Source organism: Uloborus diversus, unplaced genomic scaffold (genome assembly GCF_026930045.1).
Source record: "Uloborus diversus isolate 005 unplaced genomic scaffold, Udiv.v.3.1 scaffold_80, whole genome shotgun sequence".
NCBI lineage: Eukaryota > Metazoa > Arthropoda > Arachnida > Araneae > Uloboridae > Uloborus > Uloborus diversus.
This window is the reverse complement of record NW_026559011.1, coordinates 250,805-276,143: the sequence shown is the minus strand read 5'-3', so window position 1 is coordinate 276,143 and position 25,339 is coordinate 250,805. Positions and strand designations below refer to the sequence as shown.

The window sequence follows — 25,339 nt, the reverse complement described above, 5'->3', positions numbered from 1 at the left end:
AGTGACCGTAATTGTAGAATTACTACAGTAAATTTAAGTTGCGTTGACCGTAAAATTACGGGGCAGTCGTCAAGTCCCTTAATCTGTGCAGAATACGGTCATTCCCCGTAATTTGCTAGGTGATAAAGATCACGTGTCGTTGTCACGTGTTTCTACGCAAAGAAGCGGGAAGGAGAAAAGTCAAGATATATGCCTTGTGTTGAACGAATGTTGTCTTTAGATAACCTTTTTAATATGTAATACATGATATACGTCTTACAATATCTGGACCAAATATACGTATTGGAGAGTAGAGACTCTGTCATCCAGGCTCTCATCTAAGTATTGCTCCTAGGCGTCGAAAAAAAAGAAAGAACGTTGTCTTCCCTCGCCATGTGATTCCAATGTCTGGAGTCAAAAATATTAAGTAAGTGTTTTTTTTTTCTATACTATTGTTTAAGTGTAATTTTAATCTGCTGTTATTTTTTTATTAGCTATTTTGATAACAGTAATTTGTGAGCATTGATTGATGGCGAGTACCGAAGCTTCGCTGTAACGTTGAAATTTAGAATTGATATTGATTGTATCAAGACGTACTTACATAGTACAATGCATGCTAACGTGATGCAATATAAACGCACAAATGAATATCATATTATGCTCCATGTGTTTTAATTTCCATAGTTTCATTCAAAAATTTCTGCAGTGTTTTTCTAAATTAATGTAATTAATTAAAGATGTTGTGCATGAGGACAAAATGAATTATTTACTAATTCTCTGCATGCTTTATAGTCCTGGTTTTAAATAACCATGATCAATGACTAATAGGAATTGGTTACATTTTTTAGATTGTTTTTAATGAACTCAAATGTTACATTTAAACCAATGAAATAAAACATAGGTACGTAGTTGAAAATAAATTGCTTTAGGCTACCTATTAACGACAGATTCGTTTTTAGTAGAAAATATAAATAATGACATCATTGTTTTCATTAGTTTCACAGCTACAAATGTTTAAAACATGTTTCATACATTTTTTTATAGCTAAATCTTTAAACAGTTATTCATACAATTATTATAAACCAAAAATAATGTGATGAAACATGTATTTCTTATCAAATTTCAACACTTAATTACTGAATTGTTTCTGGTTCAATGTGCCTAAACTTATAAATTAAATGTAAATTTCCATAATAATACTATGTTTTACTGTAACTTACAACTATTCATAACTTAAAATATAATATTTTGTATAATAATTACTGTAAGAAGAATGTTCACATCATTAACTGCTGTATTGTCTGAATCGCAGCTCTCTATGAAATTGAAGCAGTTTTCAATTTGCTCAATCTGAGCGGACGAGAAGCCATGTCTTTCTAGTAGGCTGTGTTTTCATCATAGAAGTTAAGTATAGGTTTTTTTTGGGGGGAGGGGAGGAAGTGATTAAAGTGGTGAGATTGTGCTATTGAAATTTACTGTGGGTATGCCTTTTTTAGAGAGTCGTTCATGTGACTTATAATATCAAATAACTTTTTATTGGGGGTTGCATAGCCAGGATTTCATTTCTTTAAGGGTCTAATATACAGAATAGTCGTTCATGTGACTTATAATATCAAATAACTTTTTATTGGGGGTTGCATAGCCAGGATTTCATTTCTTTAAGGGTCTAATATGCAGAATACAGAGTGGTTCAAACGGGGTGACCCCCCTCCCCCATCGTATATTTAGTGTTATGTTCGTTACGCAGTCACTTTACAGTCTTGAAAGCAGTAAAAATCGGCAGAGCACCATCTATGTCGTAACACAGCGGAATTCTGCTCCATGTTATTGCAGATGTTTTGCTGGGTTCGGAGCAGAATTTTAAACGCAATGTTCTAAACGCCAAAATTGAGTGGAATATGGTGCAGAATTCAGCTGTGTTGCAACATGGATCTTGTTCAACTGAAGTTCTTAAGACTTCAAAGTAACTGTTAAGCCCGGCTCTATAAATTTTTGCCCCCTTGCAAAAACTTAGTGGGTCCCTTCCTAGACCAGCAGTGTATATTGTTTACATAAATAAGTCTCAGTACTAGTTTTTTTTTTTCTTTTTTTTTCCTCAATTTCTTGGATCGTGGATCTCCTTAAGGATGTGCCCCCCTCCCCCCCCCGAATTTCAGGTACTCAGATCGGAGCCTGAACTGTACAGCAAACATTCAACCATAGTAAAATTAAACGAGGGTTACTCCCGCTTTCGGACCAGCCTGTGTATTATACAGTGAAGCACAGTTTATACGTTTCTCTTTTATACGTTTTTATCATTTATACGTTTTCAAAATTAGTCACTGCTGAGTCCAATACATAATAACGAAAACCTATTATACTTTTTTTCATTTATACGCTTGTTTCATGCAGTACTTTCAAAAACGTATTAACGGTGCTTACTTGAAGTTTTCTTATATACGACTAATGAGAAATTATGTGTGAAACACAAATATTTTCATTTTTGAATTTTTTTGGTCATTTCAATTAGGGTCTAGATCCATGAACCCTCCCCCTGGTTGTACTACTGTTTTTTGAAGTGTTTCATTCAAATAGTGTTATAATCGAATGTTTGTTGTCAAAGGCACGTTTCAGGTCATTCTTTCGAATGATTTGGTTCTGGTATGAATGTTTTTGACTGGAATGTGTTTTAATCATATTGGCAGGTTTATAGGAGTCATGGTTGCAGGTCCTTGAAGTGGGGGTGGGGCAGTGGTGTATCCACAGAGGGAGCAATTGGGGTGATCCCCCCCCCCCCGAATTCACAAACCTAAATTTACTTTTGTAAATTTAAATTTGTAAATTCGAAAAAATTCGGGAAAAAAAGGTCCTCAAACTCTCCCCCTCCCCCCAAACTCATCACAAAAAATCGCCTACAACTGTATTTTTACGACTTTAGTTCCAAAATTTTTTCAGGGGAGAGTCCCTCAACCCCCTCTCTCCATGTCATCAAAGATCGTCAAAAATTTTGAATTTTTGGAGCTTCAATTTCAAAAAAATACCCAGAATCGAAAACGTTTTTCGAAAATGTCGTTCATTCAAATTTTACGGGGTTCTTGAATCAGAAAGGAATGGGCCCCGACTGTTGATCCTTCTATTCTGCTTTGTCTTATGTGTGTACAGTTATAAAACTATTTCAATGGTGTAGTTATTTGGTAGTAGGTACTTAATACATTCTAAACTACTGGGCTTATACATTTTTCTTTTTAGTTTTTTTTTTGGTTTTTACGCAGTTGGGTTTTTTGTTTTTATTTAATAATTTTTATTTAATCTAGGGTTTTTTTATATACATGATGCATAATCATACCCATCATTTTTTATTTTGTTCCATATACTTAGTTGAATTTTCTCTCACCCAGACAATCCTTGCTTTAAAGTTTGATCCAGTTTGCACAATTGGGTGAAAAATAACTTTTGGATCAAAAAGTGTTTCATCAAAATTTATTTAGAGGTATGTATTAATATTTTATTTTAAGAAATGCTTTTCTAAACTCTATTGAGCGACGATCAGTTTCTTTGCTCAGAAACTAACAATTGTAATTTTTCTACTTGTATTCAGTGCTTTTATTTCTGGTCGCTGTTGTATTTAAATGTTATAGATATGGAAAAATAAAATTTTATAATAAATTTAAAAGAATATAAAATGTTAAGTATAATTGTGCCACAGAGTGATGTCAGATGAACTGGACACGAAAACAGAACTCTTCATTTTGTAATCTTAGGTAGTCTATTTGTATTGTATAGGTATGAGAACACGTCCTATTTGTATTGTATTGTATAGGCAGGGCGCCCATATGCAAAGTTGCAAGGGGGGGGGGGCTCAAATATTTTCCTTTTGGTTTAGCTATATATTTTCCCCATGGAAACTGATTTCAGGACAGATTAGAGTCATTAAAATTTGACATTTTTAATAACTTATTCATTAATGGCTAGAGAAGAAATGTTTTTACATTTTTGCAAGGAAAAAAGTACTAAAAGCAAGGAAATTCTAATTTCAAGGGGGGGCTCTAGCCCCCCTTGCACCCCTATATGGGCCCCCTTGCCTTATACGTATATAAACTACTGTATTTCGGATTGGCAACATGTGCTACAACCAAGGATACTTGGGCAGTTTTCAACAGTTAAAATCTCAAACCTGGCTGCCCCACTGCATACCCATCCATGCTCGTCATTGGAGGGGGGGGGATTTCCCCCCTCCCTTTCTTCCAAGAAAAAAAGATGAGCATGGCTAGGGTATGCACGGGCGCTGCCAGTTAGGAGGTTTTAGGGGCTCAATTCCTAACAGAATCCTTGGTTTTAACACCCATTGCCGATCCTAATGCCTAACGCATTCACAGTAGTTAAAATGCCGAGCCTGATCCTACTTACGACAAAAGAAGTGCATTTGCCATCTTTTGTGGTACAACTTATAAATGATGAAAAGGTTGATATCAGGGGGTTAGATACTGCTATTTTAGGGCTGGTCATGCTGAAGAATATTTTTAAGGTGCATAAAAAATTCTGAAAATACTTGGGTGTCAATTAAAGCAATAACTTAGCCAGAAATAAAGCACCTTGTGGGACATAAACAATACTAATTAATTTTAAAAGCAATGAAAGGAAGTTGTATTCCAGATTTTTACTTTAAAAAATATTAAGTGAATTTTAAAAAAAATTATCCAATTGTTTGCAGGTTATTCATTAAGTATATTTGAACACAAAGTGATTGGATAATAATGTCGGCAGAGAATTATGACCCTCGCCTTGTATCCATCGTTGCATGTAGGATGCGCAGATTTCCATATTTATTTTGAAAATACAGTCAAACCTTATTAAAACTAACTCCAAGGGACCTTTATAATCTATTGGCTTTCACCTTAGTTTATCTTATCAAAATATCAATCATTAACAATCAATGGGACAGGGATCACAAATGTAGTTTATCTTAGCAGAAATTCATTTTAAGCATGTTCAAAATAGTATATGTTTGATATTTTGTTTTCCAATTGCGATGTTTGCAATCTAAGAATTATATTAATCATATCAGTAACACTCATTTACTATTGAAAAGAACCAAAAGTAGACTGCTAATAAAATTTACTGTAAGGGTGTCTTTTTTAGGAATGTCCTTCTTTGAGGCACCGTCTTTTAGGGGATGAGGATGAGCCTCCACTATTGTGGAACAGACACCTTTGTGGTTTTTAAATGATTGTTTCTTTAGTGTTTTAATTAAATAGTGTTATAAAAGAATGTTTGTTGTCGAGAGTTTGGTTATTGATTTCTTTTCGATGATTTGATAGTTCAATTATGTGTTTTTGAGCGAATATTTTATTAGAATTCTAGTCAAATATTTGACTGAAGACTGAATATTTGGCTAAAAAATGTAATTTTTGTATTTTTATTTTATGGCAATTCAGAATTGAGGATGCTTATCTATTTTCTGTAGATTAATTATTTTGTTTTAAGCATTACATAATATTTTGAATGGTAAAACTTCCGAAATCAAAATGCTGCAAAAGAGTTTTCTTTGCACGTTATAAATTGCCTTTTTTAAACATTTGTGAGACGAGAAACGTTTCACAAATTGATTTTTTCTGCTTAGTGTTTCATTCCTAAGAAGTCCAGTGGCACTTTGTGCCTCCTCATTGCAGATTTGAGTTTAATTCCCCGTTGGGCACAGTTGATTCGACCTTTCATCCCATAAGTGGGTCAATAAAATGAGTACCAAGCATGCTTGGAAACTAAACACTGGAGGTTCCACGTTCGGCTGACCACCTTACTAGAACACCTGCCTTTGCACCCCACAGCCCTCTGTCATGAAGATTGATATGGGCACGGTGGGATTGCCTCTAATTTTGCGCCACTGAGTTTAGTTTCATACTTATGACTTATAAGCGGTAAAAAAAAAAAATGTTTATGTGGCGTAAGATATAAAAGAAAGTGAAAAGCTACGAAACTTAAATGTAACATCTGAATGTTTTCTCTTGCACTAAAATCACCTTAAATGAGTCATTCTTCAAAAAGTAACTTTTCTGTCACATGCCTTTTACAATAAAAAATTTTAGGAACAATTCATTTAACAATGATTTTTAATTTCATCAAAAATATATCGATTTAAACCTGCCACCAATTTTTGAATAATAAGTTTTATTTTAGTTTATTTTTGGTTCACAACGTGTGAATTTCATTTCCGTGGCATGTCACACACCTTGTGTGGCTGTTTATGTTGCTTAATAACTTAATTAAAAGTATATACTTATTTATTAATTATTCCTTTCACAAGTGCCTCAAATGATAATTGTTTAAGTATATTTAACTTTTTAATATTGTGGTTTAGTTCATTTTAGTAGTATTTTACATGTATTTGAAACTACTAATTAAACCATACTTTAATTAAGAGAACTTAATATTATATTCCCACTAATCATTAAAATAGCTGATTGATTGCACAATTAACAAAACTACTACTTTGATATTAAATTGGCCTCAATTTTTAAATACTAAAAGTTTTTTTTTCTTTTTTTAAAAAAAAATTCTACGAACAAGGGATTATTTTATTTTTTATTTATGCGTAAAATAATTAAAACTTAGCTGGGCCATTGTTTATGGTTACTTCTAGTAGGTAACACTTTCATGTAAGAACGGGAAAAAAAAGGAAACAAAAGGTTTCGAGATTGAAAAATATTTGCATTCAAAAGTTACGTTTTCTGAAGAATTACCCAAATGTGATAATATTAGTAAATAACAGGTTGGAAGTTTGTACTAGAGTACTATACATTCCTTGTATAAAAAATTGTTTGCCTACTAATTGTCAACTATTTATGTTATTTACTATTCAATTGCTGACTAAATATTAAGGTATTCAGCCAAACCAAGTATTCGGTTTTGTGTGCCAAATAGCCATCAGTATACCAAAAATCAACTGCATACTCAATGTATCCTAATTTAAACGATGAGCTTTTTCAAAGTTGGTGGGTATGCATGTTAAAACCCAGTGTGCATGTGTGGTTGAAAACATTGTCCTACTATTGATTGCAGTAATTTAGTGTAGTTGAGTAGTACTTAGGATGATTACTGAGTACTCGACCCAAGTTCATGCTACTGGGTCAAGTACCGAATATAGATCTTTTTTTAACGATCAACTGACATACACAAGGGAAAATTTTCACTTATTGGAACATCTATATGGATCTTGAGCACGAAATAAGTTTTCAGTTAAAAAGGAAATCCAAAAAGATTTAAAGTTTAAAATTTAAAACTAGTTTTTTCTGAATGTATGGAGGAAAAAATTGAAATTGATTTAAAAAACTTAATTTTTCCATGACAGTTCTTTCAAGCATTAAAAATTGGTTAGTCATACATTGGTTAGCTTCTTTGTACTTAAAAAATTTTTGACCAATAAATTTGCTGTCTCTTATTTTGGGGTAAAGGAGTTGAAGATTCACGGAGTTTCTTTTTCCTTCCAACAATGCAACATGTTTTCTGTCTTTACTTTTCTTTTCGAACTTGGAAAAAAAATACAAATATTAAACCAGTACAAATGCATCCTTTAGGACTGGACTCGGACTCCGATATTATTCCCATAGCGAACAAAAGTGGTTTTATTCAAATATGTTTTATGTTTTTATTTATAAAATTTGTTTAAAAGTTTTATTTGTGTATGGGAAAATGAATGAAAATTTATCTAATAAAATAGTTTATTTTTATTTATCCCTTGTGGCCCCCCTTAGCCCCTCTATTAGAAAATCTGCTACCATGCTTATGTATGGGGTCCAAAAGCTTAGATGCTTATGCTCTGAAAAAAGGTGTTTTCAATATCTGTTTATCATACTGTTGATGTCCGTCAGGAAATAGCCCAGTATTGGCACTAAAAATGCCAAAATGTTTTTTCCCTGAAATTTCCCCTTATACTTGTACTACAGTTGCATGTTTCCCCCGAGATCTTTGCAAGACTCCAAAGTGCTTTATGTTTAATTATATCTCTTAATGATCATCATTATTGTTTATGTTTTCAATTGATTTTCTTTCTTTTTTTGAAATTGATGTTCACTAAGTATTCATAACCTCATTTTGTTTTCTTTTCAAAACAGACCACATATTTTGAATTGATGTCGGAAAAATGCTTTTCTTTGTCATTCGTTTGATTTGATGAAACAAATTTTTCGATATTTACATGTTTACCAGCTTTTATGCATTAAGCTTAAGATTTATACATTTTAGCAGTTACGATGTCATTTGATCTAGCCTTAATTTTTTGTTTAATTTTATTATAGCTTATATTTCTATGTATGCATGTGCTTTTTCCTAGGATTCCTGGAAATTATGTAAAAATCCTTTGAACATCATATTAGGGAGGAAAACCTTATGAAACCAGGGAAAGGGGTGAAAAAAAATAGGGTGTTTTAAAATGCTTTATTTTGATTTTCACTATTTAGTAGAGACGTACCAAGTACTCGGTAACTACTCCGTACTCGGCCAATTTGCCGAGTACTCGGTACTCGGCCAAATTCTGATCAGATACTCGGCCAATACCGAGTAGTTGCAAAAAATTGAATATTGTCCAAGACAGATACTAAAATTTATAAAAAAAAGAGCAAGCATTATATTCTGCAATCATTTACAATTAAAATTTATAAGTCAAATTTAAATTTTGAGAATAATGAAGTTTGTAATGCTTCAATGGAATAAATCTTTATTTTAATGTCCCCAGAGTTAATAAAACTTATTTATTAAAAATTACGCAAGAAATGTAAGTATAGAAAATATGGAATTTTTATATCAAAAATGGATTTTTGCTACAAACAAAAATTAGTTATAAAAAATGTAAAAATACCTTTGCTTAAAAAATAAAACAACCTTAAAAGTACAGTGCAGGAACTCTGCAGACACGTGTTTTGGCATTACAAGGAATTCCTTTTTCAATGCACAAAATGGGGGCTCGTAGATTTAAAGGCATCCAACAAAAGTCGTATTTTTTGTTGAATGTCTTTACATTCTTTAGCTCACATGTTATGCACTGAAAAAGACATTCCTTGTAACGGGGGGGGGGGGGGGGGGCAGAAACACGCGTCTGGAGCGTTCCTGCACATTTGTTTTATCTGCTTTTAAAAATTATTTATGTTTGGCAGATTAGAACTATAATTGATTGGTATACAGTGAAACCCTTCCTAACGGACACCCCTCTTATGCGGACAATTTTTAATTCCCCAGTTCCAATGCAAATAACATTATTAAACCCCTGTCCTGCGGACACCTCTATATTGCAGAAAAAAAATTTGTCCTGTTAGTGTCCGCATTAGAGGGATTTTACTGTAATTTGTTTTAATTCCAACTTGATTAATCATACCTTTTATTTATTTATTTTTAATTTAAAAAATTATTTTTTTGTAAAATTTTTGACACAAACAAAATTGTATATATATATAATGCGTAATTAAATTTCAGCAGGAATTTAGTTTTAAAAACTATTATATGGACAAGGAGGTTTATACTACTATTCCAATAAGTTCAAAATTCATCACATGTGTGTCAGTGGTTCTTTAAACATAATTGGTACTTGAAACTCTGCCGAGTACTCGGTAACTCGGTACTCGGCCGAGTAATAAAAGGCCGAGTACTCGGTACTCGGCTACTCGGCCAAAGTGCTACTCGGTACGTCTCTACTATTTAGTGAGAATGCTGCTCTGCTTTAAATGTGTGAAAAATAAATCATTCTTAATTTTCCTTATGGTGATTTCTTTTTAGGGCAATATTTTGGATAAGTTACTGAACTAAAGGATCCAAAAGGAATAAAGATTTGGAAAAAGTGATTCAACCAAGTTTTGAAAAATTTGACCATAATTTCTCTTCTGAAAAAGTTTATTTGTAATTATGTTGTTATTTAACTTGTAATTAGTGTAAAATAAACCTTTTTGATGTTTTAACTTCTTTGTTTTCATTGTTGACACTTCTGGATATTGTCTCTTCTTATTTCTTATGTAGACATGCTCACATATTTTTTGGTAATAATTTTTGAGCTAAAATTCTTTCCCTCGATAAAATTGTTTTCGAGATGCTTACCTTTAATGGATACTTATGGTGTTTAAAAATTAATTTATCCACAAGTTTATGCTAGCTAGTAAAAAATGCAGTCTATTTTTGAAGTCGACTGCACAAGTTTTTAATTTATGTATAATTTAATTAATTCATAACTTTTTAAATATGAAGTATAAATATGTTTTTTAATAATTTATATAACTTTTTTGAATGTTCTATGTTCTTTGAATGAACGAGGTTAGCAAATAAGTAAAGGCAATGGACGAACCATTAAAAAAACACTAGTTGCCAATATTGGTAACATGTGTTTTAGCGATGAAACAAATTATTGTGTATGTAAGCATTTTACATAAAATATTAAGTGTTGTATTTTACTATAATCCATACAGTAAAAAAGCTTTACTGAATTTGTTTTTTGTTTTTTTTTTTCAGTTAAGTTTCCCTTATTTCACGGGATTTTTTCTATATTTCTTTTTATACTTCTCTCTCTTAAACATGCATTCTCATTTTTAGAGATCATTTAATAGAATATTTATAATTCTCGCAACTGGGGTCCTCAAACTGCATTACTAACAGTGTTAGCCTATTTTACGCATTAATTGAATTGTAAAAATGACTTGCATTTTATTGTGTTCTTAAAACTTTTATTTATGACTTGGTTCTTATATGACAATAAACTAAGTTTTAAAGCACCTAATAATTTGTGAGCAGTGACGATAAAGAATGACATTTTTTTATGAACATCATGTTAATTTATAGGAGGCAGTGACCATAGAAAAGTTTTATGAGCATAACGCCAATTTACGGGCAGTGATCCTAGAAAACGAACTATAGCTTTTACGGAAGTAATATCAATTTACGGGCAATAGGCGTAGAGAATAAATTCTAGCTTTTACGGGAACAATGTCAATTTACGGGCAATAGGACTAGAAAATAAATTTTAGCTTTTACGGGAAAAATATCAATTTACGGTCAATGGGCGTAGAAAACAAATTCTAGCTTTTACGGGCACATAGTCAATGTACGGGCAGTGGCCGTAGAAAAAGGAATATAATTTTCACGGGCACATTGTCAATTTACGGTCACTCCCCTTTTATTTTACGGGGAGGAAATTACGGGCAAACCTATTATTTTTACGGTCATGAAAGATTACGGGCAGAATATTATTTTTACGGGCAGTGACCGGACCATTTTCTGCCGGTCACTGACCGTATTCTAACGGTGAAATTTCTTAGAGTGTGGTTTGGTGCCCTGACCAAGACTTATCAAGATACCAGATATTTTAAAAACAAATTAAAAGCAAAAATGCTTGGAACCCTTACAAAGACTCACATTGCCCACGGTAAAGAAAGGGGTTCCTAAAGTATCTAACGGGAGGGTTGAGTTACTTAACTACTGCGTAGTTAATTACTGATTTAACTGCGCCACGTTTCTTTTTGTCTATGAATACAATTTACATCGTAAATCCATCTTTTTCGTCTGTAGAGTAATGAAACATTACAGGGCAGCCCATTTTTCTTAATTTATGCCCATTTTTACTTTCTTCTATATTTTATATCTTTAAACGAGCAATTCTTGTGGGTTTGTATATATTTCGTATCTTGAAAACGGCTCTAACGCTTTCGGTGAAATTTTGGATTTAATTTTAGTTTAGCATTCTAAGTTCATCTACATCAGTGTTTTTCCTGTAAAAACGCGATTTTTTACAAAAAACAGTTTAATATAAAGTCTAATTAAGTTAAGCCTTGAAGTAAACTGTGAAATGACGCATCACGCAGACGATTTGCAACCATAACAATGAAAATATGTCTCTTCTCGCTTTAAAATTTTAAACTTGCTTAGGGTTGCCAGGCTTGACTGATATTAGCCACTTTGGCTCATTTCAATCACACTTGACTAAAAACAAATTCAAAAGCACTATGTAAGTCGATGTAAGGCTTTTTTTTTTTTTTTTTTTGAAGCAAAACTATTGCTTGACAGTCTTATTTACTTATATCCTTTTTTACACATCAAATAGTTTTATATGTTTTTTTTTTAAATCACGCATCTAAATTTTATTTCGAACGTATGTCTAGAGATTTGATGTTTTGTTAAGACAGTTGTTATCATTTGTTGGAATGGTTTGTGGATCATCAATTTTGATGGATATCACGCTCTATGTAGCATTTAGTAGTGACCAACTACACTAAAAGTACTTATTCAAAAAGAAAATCTCGATTGGGATAAAATCGTAAAACGCATTATAATATGAAAGGATGTATTCGGTTAAAAACCGATTTCACCATAGCAAAACTGGCTATTTTAATTACCGACAAGAAAATTGTATAGCGGAAACAAATGTAACAGATAGTTTAAAACAAAATGTTGATTAAATTACATTCAAAATCTTCTTTGTTTGATACTTTAGTGTTATAAGAAGGTTGAGTGCTTCATATTTTGTTAACGTGAAGCTTTTCAAGTATATTTAAAAAAGTATTGAACCTTAAAAAAACACGAGTTGACAAAAAAATAATTCTTTTAAAGCCGAGCGAGGCTCGGTCCTCCAGATACCCTAATATATAGAAGAAAGTATTGGATTCGTGTAAATTTTTGAATTTTGATTAATTTCTAATTACCTAAAAAAAAAATTCTTTCTTGTTCGTTGAAAATATTTGAATTTAAGACACTAATTCTTCATTCTTAAGGGGTCACTTTACTTTCATAATATTTTTTCTAATTTCCGTAAATTATGCATTATTTGAACCCTTTGCACACACACTTAGCAATCAATAATTTATTTCCAAAAATTTTAAATATTGCCCAAATTTAAAAAACTAAAAAAATTTCAATTTCTAAATATTTTTGTTTTTTTTTTATTTAAAAAATGCTTTTGTTTATTAATCCCAATAATCCTCTTTTAAAATATGTGCATTCATTTGCTTATGTAATTAATAGAAATTTTCTGCAATTATGTAAAAATTAGTAAGCATTTCTTTAAAAATTTTGTTTTTTAAGGCATAACATGCTCTAAACATTTTAATAAATTATAAAATGCTTATCAAATGCACAGATTTGTTAAATATATTATCATGACAGCAAAAAAGACTCAAGCTTATCTTAAATAGAAAAAAATACTTAAAGAATTCTATAACAAGAAAAAAAAAGAAAAAGCAATTTAAAGTTTTTCTTTTGCATAAGAACGCATAGCGAGCATGGCCTAATACCATTCATAACGTTTTAAATTCTGGAACTAAAGCTTTAAAACTTTTCCATAGTGTTTGGAATACGTTTTAGTTTTGAAATAAGCATTAAAAAATTGATCGTTTGGTCACTTTTGAGGAACTGTATCCCCTTAAAAAGAACAAATAAAACTAAAGTAAAAACTTATTCATTAAAATTTTTCAACTAAGAAAAAACCCCGCCCCAACCTTTCACCTTTTCAAAATCAATCCCATCATAACATGCCTAAGCTCCCACAACCACGCAGACTGCCGTATGATTCAGAAAACGGAATACGTATACCAAATAACATAATAAAGTTCTAAATATTCATACACATCAGAACACACTGAAACGCTTCAGTGATATGCGACTAAAATAACTGAAAGATGTTGTGGGAAGTCTAAGATTTCTTTTTCTAAATGACTTGCAAATAACATATTCTTGGAGGAGATCGAACATACTTGATCCCTGGGGATATATGAGCCCACAATTAAAAAATGTACCAACATCATTGGATAGATACTTGAAACCTGACACTTATGTTAAAGTTATACTTGTACATAAAAACTGGCAACACTTAGGTTTTTTTTTCTTTCTGCCATATTGTTCTAGAGCTTTTGTTTCAGCTTGAGGAGTTCTTGCTCAAGAAATGATTGTCTGTGTCATGGGAAACTTTTTTAGGAAAGCATTCTGATGTTTACATTATCCGTTACATCCAATTTAAAGAAAATATCTAAGTGTAATCATAAAGAATGGACAGTCGTGAATAATTGAGACATTTTCAGTAAATTGCCTCTGGTTGTTGATAATAAAACAAGTATGTTTGTAAAAATCACATATTATGGATACTTCATCCTTTCGTTTAGAGGGATGCATGATCGCAGGGATCAAGTATCCATATGACAATATAAACACAATGAAAACAATATAAAAAGAAACTGCCGAAGCCGAATAAAACTGCAGATATTTCCGAATGGTTATTTCGTTGAATCGTAAGATAAAAATTGCGGATTAAGAGATTTGTTGTTGTGGAAGGGCACAGTGACTTCCTATGAGAGCGCCCTTGGACATGATTACATTAAGTCCGATCCTGCTAATTTCAGGGTTGCCACCGAGTTCCGCTCTAAGAATAGTTCCTTTAGTAGCCTTCAATATGAAAAATTACCTCCGAACTAATCACCAGATACAGAAATTAGTTTGAAATAGTCTTCCTTCAAGAACAAATAGCATTATATCATTTTAATGTAATGATACTTTTGATAAATAGGACATATCCAGGTAGCGCATTATGCAAGCCGGACCACTCACAGTTGAGGCTAGAATCATGCGCGGAGCGAATTTCCCGAAAATTCTTATTAAGCCGTTGAAGAAAACAAAATGAATCACAAGGACTCTTGCAAAAATTAGGATCGCAAAAATTTAACTCTTCGTTTAAAAACACACATTTCTGATCTTTTATTTATTATGTTTTATTTTCTTGCCTTTTTTGCCTACTTTCCCAGTAAAAGTCAGAAAAAGAAGAAAAAAGCATGAAAGAAGGCTTAATGCATCTTAAAAATATCTGAAAAACAAAAAAAAGTCAAAAATAAATAAAATAATTAAAAAAATATTGAAAAATTAAAAATTGGAATGTAGGGTATTGAGATGGGGAAAAATGTCTGTCGGTCTGTCTGTCGGTCTGTCTGTCTGTCCCCCCTAATAACTTTTGAATGAATAGTCCGATTCGAACAAACTTTTTTTTGTTCGAAAGATCTCGGCGAGGACACCTATATAGGCGAGGGTTCCCATATTTCACTTTTTGATTTGAACTATTTTTTGTTCAATTTTGAACAGTTCAAAAAAACTTAACATTAGCGCCTACGGGGAAATTCAAAGCAATTCCGAACTGTGAGGCGAATTTGCTTCAAACAAACTTTGTAGGAAAAAGCTTTTGATAAAAAACTTGTATATAAGATATCTTTTTGATTTGAACAATTTTCCGTTCAATTTTGAACAGTTCAAATCCCTTAACATTAGCGCCTACGGGGAAACTGAAAGTCAATGTAGATTCCGTACACTGTAAAAAAAAACTGTAAATTTTGAAGAAGTTATCCGTTTTTTTTACAGAAAAAAACTGTTCGTAATAAAATACAGGATTTCTCTGTTTTTTTGAATCTGTAACCGGTTATACTTTGTTTTTCTTCGAATCTTCGAAATTTCGCCCGCGTGTTTGGATTTTGGTTCTCGTGCTCGAGTTTTTGATCTTATATTTATTTAAAGCGAGTAAGTCTTAAATCGTTTGCAACTTCCATTTCATTGCATCCTAATCAATATTTTATTATTATGTTTTTTTTTGTCATCTGTTACAGAGGCATATTCGGAAATGTACCTTTGTATACATGTATTTCGTAGTAGTATAGTAAATATTGAAATGTATTTATGAAAGTATAGTTTCATTTTTTAATCTTCATAAAATAATAAATCAGCTTGAATAAATAATAAAAATACGGAAGATTTCTGTAAAATAAACGGAAGAAAACTGGCGTCCTGGCTGACAGTTTTTTTCCGTAAATTTTACAGATTTTTTTTACAGTGTACTTGAAGGCGGATTTACTTCAAACAAACTTTGTTGGAAATAGCTCTTGACGACCTACTCCCGACTCCGACTCCGAGAATTTAGGGGGACCTGACACCGACTCTGACTCCTGTTAACGACAATTAATCGGACTCCGACTCCCCGACTTCGACTCTGACTTCGTAGCTTTGGCAAACATTTATACACGGAGGACAAATGACTGACTCCGATTCTTGGATATTCGACTCCGACTCTTTTATCCCAAAATGAGATTGACTCCGACTCTTTTATCCCAAAATGAGATTGACTCCGACTCCGCTGCTGTGGTTTTAACTGTGAAATAATTATTGTTGATATGATTTGTTTTTATTTTCACGCTAAAGTTTTAATTTAGGTATTTAGTTTTCGGTGAATAAACTCGAAAAATATGCGCAGACGATTTTTTTTTTTTTTGACAATGAAAATTATTTCTTTAAGTTGACATTTTATTGTTTTTTTTTTATTTTGGTAAGTGCATTAATTCGTTTAAAAAATTATTTTCGGCAACAGGGGAAAAAGAAACGATTTTTTTTTATATGATGTATTTATTTTAATGAACTTATTATTATTTTTTCGTTTTGAAAGCTGTTAAAAAAAATTTTTAATGGAAAGAAGTATATTAGCTTCTTTGTTTAAAAGGTGCTGCTATTTTATTTGTTCGTTTTTTTTTGAAGAAAAGTAAGGAATATTTTATTCCTAGAAATCAGCTTAAAATATTAAAAAAAAATATGTTTGAAAAAATTTGCGATTTTAGCTATTTTTGAGAATATTGATCAGGTACTAGAAAGTAGTATGGGTATACGGGAAAGTAGGCTCGTCTAGTTCTAGACGGAACTTCTTGTTAAACGCTTAATTTTAAAAGAAAAAGAAAACTTTAAAATAGTCTCCCTCTTTTTTTCGAAAAATGGAAGGTAAATTTTTTTCCTAATTTTATTTAATTTTTTCGCTCAAAGGGAATGAGAAGAGTATAGTCGTTTCTTCACTGAAATAGTCTTTTTTTTTTTCAAATTATTGCAAAACAGTAATTTTTACACAAAATGTGGTTAAAATAGTCGCCAAGACTTTTGCTTCAAAATCGTAGCTTTAGTTACTTTTTTAGACGCCAGTGGTAGCCCAGTGTTTATTGAATGAATTTCGAGTCCTAACATTCGTTCAAGAAGAAACTGTTCTGCCCGAAAAACCCAACTCTGACTAAAAATAAAACGCTTAAAGGTTTTCATTGACTATCAAAGTATTTGGTTTTCATATGGTTAAAAAAATACATAAACTTATTTTTTAGGTTTCATGGAATATGGAAAAATGCCTTTTAAGTAAACTATGCAACCCAAGTCCCCCTTCTAAAATCTGCCACTATACTAGTAATGTTAAAAAAATGAAAACCCAACGTAAATAAAGCCCAAAATCTGAAGAATGTAGCACATAGCTTTTTCATCAGAATTTGCTTTATTCACGTTGGTTTTTCATTTTTATCATATTTCAGCACAGAGCTTATTTGATCCTTTCTCATTTATATTAGAAATAGTCAGGGTTCGTTGCTTTAAATCAACCGATTCGACTCAAAACAAAAATCATCGATTTAAATCAATTGATTTGAATCGCGTAATTTTCAAAAAATCATTAAATAAAATCAGTTTATTTTATTTTTATGATAGTTTTTTTTTTCACTTTTAAAATGTGCTGCTCTAAATTTAACTACACTGTCTTATGCAATCTTAACTTCAACGGGCATAACTACCCAGATCCCTCTGTGTGTAAAACATATTTTCACTCTTTTAATCTTGCTTTTGCTAGAAAATTACACTTCAATTTAGTACAGAACCTAATAAAAATGTGCAGTTTTTTTTATACACCACTGTTAATATAGTAAAGAAATTTAATTACTCAACATACATTTTACACTAAAATTTACATGATGATAGAAACCTTATTTTTAAGCAAAGCTTAAAAAAAATCACTTCTTATCTAAGTATTAAAACGTACTTGTAAATTTTAAAAATGTATTCAATAGAAAGGATTTACCTCAGCTTTTAAAATAAGCTGTTTGGATTCATCTACGGTGCGAAATACAGGGTATCCACCTCATTGGTAGACCGAGGGTTAATTTCTTAACTGTTAGAGATAGGCGTATAGTTCCGATTCGAAAAAACCTTTAAGTTCCGTAAGGAATCAAATTTTATGAAATGTCAAAAAATAAAAACTTACGAAATTTAACATTTTTTCAGTCCCCAGTCCTAGAAATTATATTTTACAAAATATTCTTGACACACTAACATAATGAACTAGAAAAAAAAATCACACTTCTACGACCAACATTGAAAGAGTTATGAAGTTTCGAAAAATCATGGTTTTCGGAGATTTTATGGGGTCAGCTAGCTAGCTCTTAAGGGATGTATGGGAATTGACGAAGTGTGTTAATAGGTTTAAGTTTATTTTAGTTCTTTTTATTAGTGGGAAATATTAACGGTTGAAAATACTAAGCAAGTGCTATGAAAAAGTCTTTATGGTTAAAAGAACGGGCGGGGGGGGGGGGGTTGTCATTTTGTATTAAGAACCTTTAATTTTTGTCCCCCAAATACCAATTAGTAAATGACTTATTTTCAAATATTTTTAAACAAATATGTTCTCTTTTTTTGGTTTCAAATAAGTATTTTTGTCTAAGGGAAGGTGATTTTTTGAGAATCACGCGTTCCTTATTGTACTCATTTGACCAAAGTTGATGCCGCTCTGATTTTTCAGACTGCCAGACGATGGTTGTTTTAAATATTTATTTTTAAAGAAAAAATTTTGACGTCATAGTTACAAATCATCTGTGTTCGATTTTATTCATTTTTTTTTTTTCATGGCTTAACTCAAGCAGACTTGACGTTAAAAATATGGTTTCTGTGAGTAAAAACGTTTTAGAAAAAACAATTATATAGATTAACTTAAACAGCAAAACTTCATCTTCATTCAAAATTTCAAGATAACTTATTCTCATTTAAGAATGATTAGAAATCAAAATACATGACGGTTAAAACAAGAAACCGAACGAATAGGCGTTCGCAATTCGTGGTTGCAAAAAACATTAAATTTCAAGATAATTTAAATTTCTTTTTTTGACATCTTAGATTTAAATTATGTTCCCCGCAACTGCGAATTGCGATAGGGCCCTACTCGTTGAATTTCTTATTTTTACAAATGCAATGGAATATAAATGAGAAAAAAAGTCGCAACCGTCAATTTATGAAACACGGCAAGCAATCAAATGAGTTTTTTTAGAAAGTATAATGAAAGTAAGACGGAACGATAAAGTCTAGTATTCTTTCAGAAAAAGAATTTATGTTGTAACGAAAAATTCGAGCCTCTGCTTATTATCATCTGCACAACTTTTTTTTCTTCCGTGGCCGGAATTTTACGTTACAACCATTAAATGAAATGCATAAAAAGAAAAATTATTTTTTTTTAGGATTACAAAATTGTCGTCTGCCCTCTGAAATACCATAACAGAATTTCTCATTAATTTTCATTAATTTCACGGTTTTCCTTTTCTTTTAAATATTCCTTTTTCATTTATCAGTACTCTAAATTTAAATACAATGATAACCTTTTACATAAAATGATACAAAATATGTTTCCCAATCAGATTCACGCATGGAAATTAAATTTTCTTAAAAAAAAGACAAAAAAGAATTTTAATCATAGACTTTTGAGCTTATAGAAGTACTTGCAGAGTCTTTTCAACCATTAATATTGCCTCCTGATGACAAGAAACCAAAATAAATTTAAACCTATTAACACACTTTGTCCATTCGCATACATCCCCTTAAAAGCTCTCCCGCTGACGTCATATCTTCAAAATCCGTGATTTTTTAAAACTTTATAACTGTTCATTTTGGTTGCAAAATACTGATTTTTTTTAGTTTTGAATGTTATTGTATAAAGAATATTGTACTAAATATAATCGCAAGGACTCTGAAACTGTATAAAAAGTTGGATTTCGTAAATTTCTAAATTTGATTTGACAAAAATTCTTTCTCGCTGATGTCATAAAATCTTCAAAAACCGTGATTTTTCAAAACTGAAAAAATAAATTTTGGTTGCAAAATACTGATTTTTTTTAGCTTTGAATGTTATTGTTTTAAGAATATTGTACTAAACGTAATCGCTAGGACTGAAAAACTGTATAAAAAGTTGGATTTCGTAAATTTTTTCAAAATGTGAACTTGACAGAAATTTCATGAAATTTGAATTTTTACGGAATTTAAAGATTTTTTCCAATTGGAACTATATGCTTATCTCTAACGGTTCAGAAATTAGCTATTTGTCCACGGTTAGGGTGGACACCCTGTATATTATGTTTATAAATGTAAGGAAATTAGTAACTACAAATTTTTTAACATTTTAAAAAAAAAATTGATTTAAACCAAAAAAATTCCATTTAAATCAAAAAAATAGATTTAAATGAAAAAAAAAAAAACAAAATCTGTTAAATAAAAAAGTCACTAAGCTTGATTGAATCAATTAGCATGAATAAACACATAAAAAACTACTGTTACTCAATATACTCTTGAAATGCAGCAACATTTAATGAAAATTAAATAAATTTGCTTTAACCGAGAAATGTGTTATTTTCGGTAGGATATTCCTTCCATGGGCATTAACTAAATGCTGTTGTACTGAATTTAGCTTTAATACTGAAGGTATTTTCAAGTTCAGCGAGAAGAAATTAAGATCACGGAACTGGATGTTTTTTGAACCATTCCAAATTACAAAGGAAAATTCTAAAATTTTAAATTTCACTTCCAGAAATGCTTAAAGAAATTGTGATCTAAATGGAGAACATTCAATTGTGTATTCACACGCAACACTGCGCACACAAAGTTATCCCATTTCACTATTTTTCGAATTTACTAAAGTCGTACTAAATTAGCGTCGGAATTGCAGGCGTTCTTCGTAACGAAGCAGATCATTACTGTAAGCAGGGCTGAATTTACGTGTCGGCTCATTTGGCTAAATGACTGGGCTTCAAGTTTGTAAATAAAGTTTTTCGCAATTACGAACTGCGATAGAACCCTACTCGTTGAGTTTGTTTCTACAAATGGAATGGACAAGAAAAATTTTAAACATTAAAAAAATTTAAAAAAAATAAAATTACGTCTGCATCAGTTAAGCACTGGAAAAAATACAAATCAAACCGCTGACGATATGTAACAACGGCAACGAAAATTTCGCTCTCTATATAGGTACTTATAACAAATGTTGTCATGGTAATCTGAAAAATCAGATCAACATCAACTTTGCTCAGGTAAAATAAAAAAAATTCGTGATTTCCAGGAAAAAACTAAAAGAGTAATTTAAAAAATAGAGTCCCTCTTTTAAATTAATTTTCTTTTTAATGAACTGTTTGGAATAACTTGCTTATATAATCAATAAGGTAGGATGTACCAGTCAAATAGTGACTCAACTTGAAATTAAATCAAGAAGAGGAAAGAAATTACACCTGATTTTTCACGGAAGGCTTTTCCCAATTACATATCTTAGCCCACTTTTTTCTTATTAGTAGCAGTGCTTGGTTTGGCGAGAATGCTATATATCAGAGAACTATAAACCAATTGCAAATACAAAGTTACTCGAATGGAACTTGAAATTTTACCAAATGCATGGGTGGCGGGAGAAACGAACGTTGAAAGCAATCACTTATCACTACAGCCAAAAAATGAATCTGCTTTGTGCAATATGCTAAACACGCCGCGGAGAGCAACAAACAACGTTTTCCCAGTCAATTTTCTACTCATTGCTATTGCTAGGAAGCCCCAAAGCAGGTTTGCAACATACAACGTTCATCTATAAAGTTCGAACACATTATTTGCAAACTACTGGAACCCGCACGGCTTTGCCCGTAACAGAAAAATTAAAAGGTCTTTTGGTTCGCCTGTATATTTACAAATAATGTATGGTGAATTTTCTCGCCAATTTGCTTGTGCCCATGTTACGGTTCCACGTTATGATATTTTCGTAATTTATGATATTTTTTTTCTTAAAATTGGATAAAAAAAAAGAACCACATCGATTTTTCGAAAAATCGCTTCGAGGTGCACACTCCCATGCTACAAACTAGCTGTGTGCCAAATTTCATGGTAATCGGCCGAACGGTCTAGGCGCTATGCGCGTCACAGAGATCCAGACATCCTACAGACATCCTCAGGACAGAGACTTTCAGATTTATTATTAGTAATAAAAAAGATTCCAATTAGTACATTCTCGGACAGTGTAAACGAATTAAAAACACAGGTAAATCATTTTCTAGACTATATTCATTGTTTTTATTTTGAAAAAAAAAATTAAAAACCAACACACAACTTTTTTTTTCGCCACCCATTCAAATAATGAAAATTTTGCCGATTCGGACAAAACTCACCGAGTAAGGAAATTTTTGGATGGTCACAGTGGCTTCCCGTGACCCCCCATTGGGGCGCCCTGGCATTTGTCTTCATAGTTCGGCGCTACAAAATATTATTCAATTTGTTTGCTTTACTTTCAGCCTGTTCAGAAATTATTCCGAAACAATATATTCATTCGCTTAAAGGCAATCCAAAAGAACTTTTTTTATAGTTTACATACAATGGCTCCCAAAAGTGTTCGTACACTTCGAAATTTTTTAGCAAAATAGAAATAACGTGAAACTGAATTCGAATATGAAGTCCAATATTGTTTCACATCATTCCTATGTCATTCTAAATAAAACCCTGGAGTTTTTTTTTCAAAACATTGACGGATCTTTTTGAAATGGGTCAAAAAACGAAGAGAGAAAAATAATACGCCACAAAAGTCATCGTACACTCAAATATTTTCGAATGAATTCATGATTAAAATCATCATGTCGTTTTTTTATTATTTTTGCATTGTGTTGACCCTTTAAAGTCATTTCGCTTTAATATTTTTATTGTTTATTCCTTAATATTGTGCTTATTACTTGAAAATGGCTGATATTCGTAAAAAAAACACAAACACCATTCAAAATTAGGATTTTCCTCACGGTAGCGGTAAATTGGTTTGAAATGTGTCTAAGTTAGTAAATTTATCCTTTTCTATATTAAAGTGCTTATTAAAATGCTTTAAAGAAAAGAATCAGACCGAAAACAAAGTAAAATGGTCAACCGGCAAAGTTGACAAATCGTGATCGGAGATTTACAGTTAAAAAATTTGTGAAAAACACACATTTGAGTGCAGTAAAAGTTTCTGCAGAGTTAAATGAAAATTTTTACATTTAATTTTCACCAAAAATTGTTCGCCAAGTTCTCTGATTAGCTGGATTAAATGGGACCTCTTTCCGCAGAAATTTTCTTGGCCGTGCAAAAAATAGAAAGCTTACGCTATTCATCACAAAATCAATGATAAATAATTTCAAAACGTTTTGGAATTACGTCTTACTTCAGATAGAAATGAATTCAACATTTTGGTTAAATTGTTGTATAATTGTTTATAGTAGAAAAAAATAGGAACTAAATCTTAAGAACTTAGTTGGAGCAGTTAATCAGGACAGTGAAGGTGATTTTGTGTGAGGGTGCATATCAGCACCAGGACTTGGTAGTTTGGAATTTTTTGATGAAATAATGAATCATGCTGTTCATTTAAATATTTTAAACACAAATTTTAAACTCTTAGTCGAAAATTTGGTTATCGGAAACTTTTTTTTTTTTTTAATCAAGATAACGCTAAGAAACACAGTTTTCCACGTTTGCGTCTAGTGCCTCAAAAATTGTCCTAAAGTTTAGAAAATACCCCTTCAATTTCCAGATTTGAACTTAATGTAACATATTTTAGAGATATCTGGAAGCTAGATTACGAAAATACGGCTTTGAAATGAAAATCGAGCTAGAAAAAATAAGACTGAGTGTGGTTGAACACATACTCAGAAATAACGCAAAAAATGGAAAGAAAAATGAATGAAATCTATTCCCAGATGTTAAAAAGGTGTTGTTGATACTGCATGGTATTCTACTAAATAATACCTTAATAAAAAAACTAGATTATTCAATAATATATAGACATTTTTTAAAGCGTACGAAGACTTTTGTGAGATAAAGTTTCCGGCACTTTTTGGTTTTTAATTTAAAAAAAATCAAGTTTAAGTATTTAAAAAAAAAATCATGTAGATTTTGTTGAAAACTGATCATAGATCTTATAATTAATACTTATTCTGAAATATTAATCCTAACCAATAGATAGAGTCCTATTTCATTGAAAGTCGTATGTGTACGAACACTTTTGGGAGCCACTGTATTTACTGTTTTAGTTTTTTTCATAAATTGAAATACTTAATCTAGATATTATGTTATAGTTCTTAGCGTAGACCAGTTTTGCGGACACGAAATTCCCGACCCCCCCCCCCCGATATTTCAGTTGCTATCATTCCTTTTAAAAATTTAAGGAGAAGGGAGGAATTTGGAACATCGACGAAACTGGGGATAAACCAAGAAAAATAAGTTAACATTCATCTCAATAAAGAGTTTAAGATTTTGTTTAATATGCTGTTAGAAGAATTTTAATGAACTTTAAAATCATTTTCAGAATTACTTTTTGAAATCAATTAGCTATCTTTATTATTACAAGCATACAATTTTTAGAACTCAACATTCAAGCTATACAATTCATAAGAAGACTGGATTCTACGAAGAAAAAAAAAGATATTAAAAAGGGTTCCACATGTCAAAGAAATTGAAAAACTGAGCACTACATTTTTCAAATTCGGAATAAAACTTAAGAAATTCTAATTATCTTACCCTTTTTTCAGCAACCTCCTTGCGAACCCGAACACATGCCACACCTTTTGTGCTTAACTAACCTGGGCGCTTGGGAAAGCATTGTTTTTATAGGGCAGCTCAACTGCCACAACAGCCATTAGCGTCACCTGACAGACAATTTTTCTTTAAAAGTTGAATTGATATTTTTGCTCCATGTGTCATGAAAAGATAACAATTTAAAATTTCGTTTACGAATCCGTTTAAATGTTAGAAAATTTCTGAATAGTTCTAAATTCGTATCTGGAATGACTAATGATTTTGACTGCTTCAAAATGTTTCGTTTCTAGTGAAGATAAAAATGAATCGTCTGCAATGAAAATCGTCTGCAGATAATGAGTTCGGTGTGTCTTAGGGTTTCAACTTTATTTTCCCTCCCGTGGAATAGAAATACTTGAAACCAAATAAAAACACTTTTATTGGAATACATCCGGGATGTTCGGACAGTTTACGCGTTCTTCCTCTTAGCCGTCAACACCTTTAAAATATAATATTGTGCTTCTTGTTAACATTTATCCAGGGTTGACTACAATAAGAGGGGATCCATGACGAAAACTGGAAGAAGAGTTTTTAGCGAGTTGTGATCGGAATCCTTTATGGCCGTCCAAAAAAGATATCACGCTTGAGGGGGGAGGGAGTCCTATATTTTTGTGTTTTTGACAAGGGGAAGGGGTAGCAAGAAGTGTGACAAAAAGCATTTTTTTTTGAGCAATCACGATTGCTTATTGTTCTCATTTGACTGTTTTTGACGTTC

At 31.6% G+C, this 25,339-nt stretch overlaps 1 long non-coding RNA gene across 1 annotated transcript; it reads left to right on the top strand.

Annotated features, from left to right (window-relative positions):
• Nucleotides 1-359: 359 nt before the first annotated feature.
• Nucleotides 360-9,908, top strand: LOC129233911 (uncharacterized). The gene is made up of 3 exons (XR_008581498.1): nt 360-406; nt 3,357-3,448; nt 9,721-9,908. It is a non-coding gene; the product is annotated as an uncharacterized LOC129233911 (long non-coding RNA).
• The last annotated feature ends 15,431 nt before the right edge of the window (nt 9,909-25,339 follow it).